Raw genomic sequence first — 6,359 nt, 5'->3', positions numbered from 1 at the left:
TTTTAAATTAAATTTCTTTCATTTCAAAAAAAAAAAGTAAGAAATATATCCTTTCTATCTCACTTGTCTTAATCTTTTTTGTCCTAAAACAACAACCATACGCTACCTAAATTTCATTTTCCACTCGGCGCGAGCGATGTTGATGGCAATACAGGTTGCCAGGGTGGCTGCTGCGAAATGTTTTTTTCCCCGCCTCCTCCTGGATAATTATAAATTTTAGCTCTAAAATTAATAAATTTTAACTTTTGCCCCCTCTAATTTTTGTTTTCTAATCTGGCCCCAAACCTAATGTACTGTCCCCCCCTGCGTCGGTTCGATATCAGTATTCAGTACAATTATTATTGCAGGTAAACAATCTAGTTCACATCCACTTCAATAAGTGAACGATAGCCATTGTTTGCTCTTGTAAATAATCACCTTATTCACACATATACCAAAAAACAAATGTTAATTAACTCGAATTTTATTCGTGAATTAACAAATCGCACATCAAGATTCAAGACACGACATGTTCTGATAATGGCAGGCATCAGCAGTCATGAAGAATGCTGCTCTGGAGTTGACGCTTTCTTTTCCATCACACAATCAATCATAACATAACATCCCTGTTCGTATAGAAGCTTTGATTTTGTCATTTATGCAGTTCAGGTGAAAGTCAGCGGGTGCAAATGTGCCATTCGGCGGGAACGGTGATGGTCCGGTGCTCTTGAAAAGAGGCAGCAAATGAGTATCGGTGTGAGAGCTAGTTAGAAGACCAAGGTTCTGATCCAATAAACATGCATTCATGTTGAAGACCTAATCAATATAAGATGTAATAAAACAATCTGGTATCCCAATTTCCCTTGCTTTTAATCTACTTCACCTTTCCTTCCATGTCAAGAAGACCCCCGAAGCATGAGAATTCTACTTCATCTTCAATGCAAGACAAAGCGCACCTAAGCATTTACAGCCATTTGAAATTGCTCTGGGACACGAAGTGAGGGAGTCTGGATTGCTCCAGGTTTGCCAAGCTGACCACAAGCAGCCGTCTGATCATCACCTCTACTGTATCGCAAGAAAACAACACTTTGCTCCTGCCAAAATGTTTCGAAACTTAACCATGTTTTCTGCACTGGTTGGTCTAAACTGGGATCCACAGTGAGGATTAAATTGGACGAGATTGATCTTGCATGGAATGCCTTGAACAATATCAACAAGTCTCTTTGCATCATCAACACTGAAAACAAACAATTGCCGTTGTAGTCACTACAATACAACAATTTCAAACACATAAATAAGTTGGATTATTAACCCAATAAGCTGTTTTTGAATTAAAATAGCATGAAGGCTAAGCAAACAGGGAAGTACTACCAAGGCAACAACAAAGCTTAACTTTTTCAAGAAAAATAGAAAGACCCATTTTCAAGCCAATGAGGTCAGTAGTGAGCATTTTTGTTACACTAAACTGAGCTGGAGAGGTTTGACATGTTGGCGACTTTGCCCACAATGTTTAGCTGAGCAATTTTCCAAAAGCCAGTGATTTCTTCATGACATCCAAACCAACAAAACTAGCCTTCAGTGCTGAGTTCTTTTCCAATCTCTAGGGAGGATTTTCTCACACAGCAAACCAGGAAGGTATGTTTCCATCTAATTGTACTCTTAACTGGATTGCATACATATTGTTAACCGATGAAAGGTACAACAGACATCTACTTTTCAGAGATGTCAAATGCCCTACAAAATACCACTTAATTGGAAAAGGCATTACTCTAAATTAAAAATTCTTTACTTCATGCTTCAAATTCAGCTGTACTCCAGTTTCTTAGAATCTGATTATTCAGCTACTGCCCAACTTCCTGAAACTCACATGTTTTGGTTCAATGAGCTTCATTGAACACAGACGGTGTTTTGTGTTGCCTTTGGTCATAACAATTGATTTTGGACTATACTGTAAATAATGGAACATGCAACATAAATGATTTACAGTAATCATTTGTCTGATTCAATAAATGATTTTCTTAACCCTCGGTCATATTTCAACATTACTATTGTAAAGGATGTATGTTTATAGAAGCTGTATCAGGTTATCTGAGCTAACATGAAGTCAGAACATCTTAGCTAACAAACCTTTGTGTTAGCTTATGCGCACACAGTTTGAAGATGTTATGCCCTATCCAGTTTCTGATCTGCATAGTTTATTATGAAAGAGAAGGTCACTCACATCAGCGTGTTTCTCCAGTAAATTAAGACATAACGGAATGAAATGTACCTCATCAGTGGTAGCATTCAAACTAACAGCTAAAGCACAGTTGGATTCATGGAGGAAATGTTTCAACTGTGGGACAAGCCCACTAGTAGAAACAGTGACCTTGCGTGGAGTAAAGTGAAGGCCCTGGTCGTGCACCATAATGTTCGCAGCTTTAATAACACTGTCAATATTTTCAAGTGGCTCTCCCATTCCCTGGAAGTACAAGTTTTTATGCCAATAATTAGCAAAAAATTCTTGACAAGTTTGAAGATTCAAGAGTCTATTCTTGGAGGAATAGATTACTTTCAACTTCTGGTCAGCAGTTGCCTTATAATACAAAAGTAGACAACATTTGTTGCGTCGACAATCAGCATTTTAAGAACCAGAAGACATACCAAGAGCAGTGGACTGGTTTCCATGAAGTATTTTGATAGAACAGAGTCATATATCATTTGAGATTTACAATTGCTTGGAAAACTCAAATAAGTGACATATGATGTTTTGGTAATTGTTATAACTGACAGATAAAAATAATGGCTATTCTCAGTCATGACATACTTAGATTTGAGATATTGTGCTTCAGGTGCTTGCTCTGAGTGGAGCTTACCAATGAGCTTGGGAGAAATTCTGGAAACCCTAGAATGAGAAAATACCAATTTAAAGAACCCAAAGAATCCATGATTAACATGCTTGTACAGGACTACGATCTTCTTTTTCTTAAATCAAATGTATCCATTTAAAATGAAAATAAAATAGGTGGAAGACAGGTCTGCACAGTTGCTCAGTTATGCTACCAATTTTACTTGAAAAAATGAGGCGGTGATGGGAGGCATTCATGAAATAATTTCTTTATTAGAAAATAAATATTCTAAAAAAACAGCAATATGTTGGATCCATAACACTAGATTCAGCATAGTAACACTCAATTGAGATCTAATTTTGTCAAAACTATGAGGAAAAGCTTTCACAAACTTCATTTGTGAGGAGATGTTGTGCAAATACAGCCCGCTCTACTATCCCAGCTGTGGACAGATGTCTCTTCACCCATCCTGAAAAATCAGATTCATGTAACATGAAAATGCATACTCTTAGTGACGAACGTGAATTCTTTTAACACAAAGTCCCAATAAGGAAGATATTAACTTGCCTGCGTGTGTAGCAGAACTGACAATTCATGGCACAATCCACTTGACTTGGAACACAAATCGTTGCCCTACCCCTATTGCAAGGTATAACAACAGTTTCTATTACCAATCCATCATCCAACCTAAATAAAATCTGTAATTCCCCTTGAGTTTCAAAATCAAGAGAAGATTCTCATAGCAGGACAACTGCCTAAAGCATACATGCTGATTTAAGTTTTCAAACCATAAAATAAGCGACATAAAAGTAGGATAAAGAGGTAGAAAGACAAATTAAACAGATTCTAACTAAGAGAGAATGAATACAATCGCTTTAGATTATGGATACCTTCCTAGTTCCATCAGATGCTGTAAGAATATTTTCTAAAGATAATGCCTTGAATTTGGCATGGTGGCCTAACATTTTCACAAAATCTTTGTTCAAACTTCAAACCTCAAACCTACAAAAGGTTAACAAATATAGAATTTATAAGACTAGGCATTTTCCCAAATCAGGACAAGAAGCTCAGCAGTGAAACAAATAGAGAGTCAACAAACTGCTCTAAACATTCAAAATCATTGTCAACATTAATGTGCTTATTAAGGGTCTGTACTGTTGCCTTATGTTGTGCTTTAGCTACTGCGTTGTCTGTGCTGAACTGTGAGACGAAAGCACCTAAGGAAGAGTAGTGTTTGGTAATTGGCTGTTGTATTGTAAGCGCAGAGCAGTGTCGTGTGCTTTGGCCTGACCAGGTCTGAATCCATAAGATTGAACCCATTTCTGTTGGAGCATATCCCACCATAACAAATAAGAAATCCTTGACTTCCAGAAAATCTGAAAGCTTTAATATTCGCACCTTCCTCTCCTATAGGAAAGTGAAGCAACTAGTGCTGGCTGCTTACCCTCAAATTGTCATAGAGAATGAAAGGAAGAAACAAAATAAATTCAAACAGCTCCAGTCACATTATTTAGAACGATTAGCCATCACGGAGAGCAATTTATCGTTGGTTAATTAAGTTTTTATCAAGCAACTAAGCTCTAGAAAGCCCAAATTCACTAATAAAGGGAAAAAAGTGCCTTAACCAGCAGCTTCATGAGAAATAAAACTGCATAGAAATTTACAATCATTGAAATAAATTAAATTAAACGAGTTGGAATGCAGGCGTCTCGTCCACAAACACAAGACATCTCCATTTTCACGTCGATGGGATTATGGAAAGGTTTAAGGATTCAGCAAGGTTTTTGGGAATAACGAGTTAGGGTTTCTACTTGGAGATGTCAATGGCCCATTGACAATGGGCTCCATTAAGTCAAACCTCTATCCATCCCGCCAAAGGAAAAAGATATGTGCATGAGCAGCCATCACGCTTATCTCTGGAAAAAAATTAGCTAGAAAAAAAAGTTAAGAAATTTTTAGAAAGTCCAGTAACAGTGGAACAAGTTTGAAAAGGTCTAGATTATCATGTCAACTATTTTTATTAACCAATAAGGGCGGGCTCTAGCGGTAAGGAGCTGGTTCTTCTCGTGAGCCGAACACGATTTGAATCTTTATTGGTATTTGGTAGTGGAATCTCCTTTAAAGTGTCTGACAATGGCACAATAGGGATTAGTCTTCTAATCTGGAAAGGGCCGGAAAATATCACGGTACCAAAAAAAAAAAAAAAATTATTTTTATTAAAACTAAATAATTTTTTTGATTTATGCTGACCTGTTTGAATTTAGAATAGGTTTAGTTTTAGATTGTGTTTATTTTTTGAAAAGTGATTTTTGAAAAACTATTTTTTAAATTTTTTTGTTATTAGAAAAGTTGGTCAACAAAAAACACTTTCCAGTCAACAAAAAACATTTTCCAGTAAAAAAAATTTGATTTGGTTTTCAGGAAAGTGTTTTCCTTTTATTTTTGACGGAAAACACTTTCTGAAAGTTATGAAAAATTTAGAAATGTCATATTATTTGCCGATTATATCAAATTTGGTCCTCAAACTTTTGATTGTTATATATATTTTGTTTCGAATATTTGTTTTTCAATTTCATCCATTAGAAAATAATTTTTTATATTAATTTTGGTTCTTATTTTTATAATTGTTATTTGCTTTTCCCTTATTATTTTTTAATTGAAATTTTTTATCTATCAAATTTGATCCTTGTTCTTTTGATTGTTACTTATTTTATTTGAAATAATTTATGAAATGTTAATTATTATTATTTTAATTTCTTCATCTTTCAATTTTTTTATTTTTTAGATTTGATCTTTATTATTTTGATTATTATTTATTTTATTTGAGATAATTTATGAAATTATATTTTTTTTCAATTTCATTCTCATTCAACTTTTTAATTTGTAAGATTTGTTCCTTATTATAAACTTAAAAAAAATAAAACATTAATAAGTTATTTTCCAGTTTATTTTTCATGACATAACCAAATACTGGAAAGTATTTTCCAATTTATTTTTCATTACACTACCAAACATCGAAAAATAATTTACTTTTTAGAACTTGTTTTTTTAAATTTACTTTTTAAAAAAACTATTTTTCAGCAAATAAACATTACATTAATCTTTTAAAAAAAAACAAGAGCAAAGGGCTTAAACCAGGAGGCCGGAAAGGATCAACATCTAAATTCAGCGAGGAGGTCAATAGAAAAGATTAATACTGTTCGCATGTGATATTGCAATTTTTCATCTACTCGAACGTCGTTTTCCCTTGAGTTGGACAACGTTCTGTAAAAGTATTCAATTAAAATAAATTTATTGTTAATTCAAAACATTTTTTTGTGTGGTGGTTGATTTATTGTTTTGCTAATATTTTTTTAAAAAAATTAAATTAATTTTTATTGTGTATTTTTAAATTGTTTAATATGTAATAGGTTGATGTTAAAAATAAATTTTAATTTTAAAAAAAAATTAAATTATTTTAATATATTTTTTTAAAAAAATATACTGAATCATTATTCCGGAACCCAAAAGTCATTTTGGATGATTTCAGTTCTCTTACCTATACATTTGGCA

At 33.7% G+C, this 6,359-nt stretch overlaps 1 pseudogene; it reads right to left on the bottom strand.

Annotated features, from left to right (window-relative positions):
* Positions 1 to 585: 585 nt before the first annotated feature.
* Positions 586 to 4,127, bottom strand: LOC127905647 (uncharacterized; annotated as a pseudogene).
* Positions 4,128 to 6,359: the final 2,232 nt, after the last annotated feature.

The sequence above is a fragment of the Populus trichocarpa genome, chromosome 8, assembly GCF_000002775.5.
Source record: "Populus trichocarpa isolate Nisqually-1 chromosome 8, P.trichocarpa_v4.1, whole genome shotgun sequence".
Classification (NCBI taxonomy): domain Eukaryota; kingdom Viridiplantae; phylum Streptophyta; class Magnoliopsida; order Malpighiales; family Salicaceae; genus Populus; species Populus trichocarpa.
The sequence above is the reverse complement of the archived record's forward strand: the minus strand, read 5'-3'. Positions and strand labels throughout refer to the sequence as shown.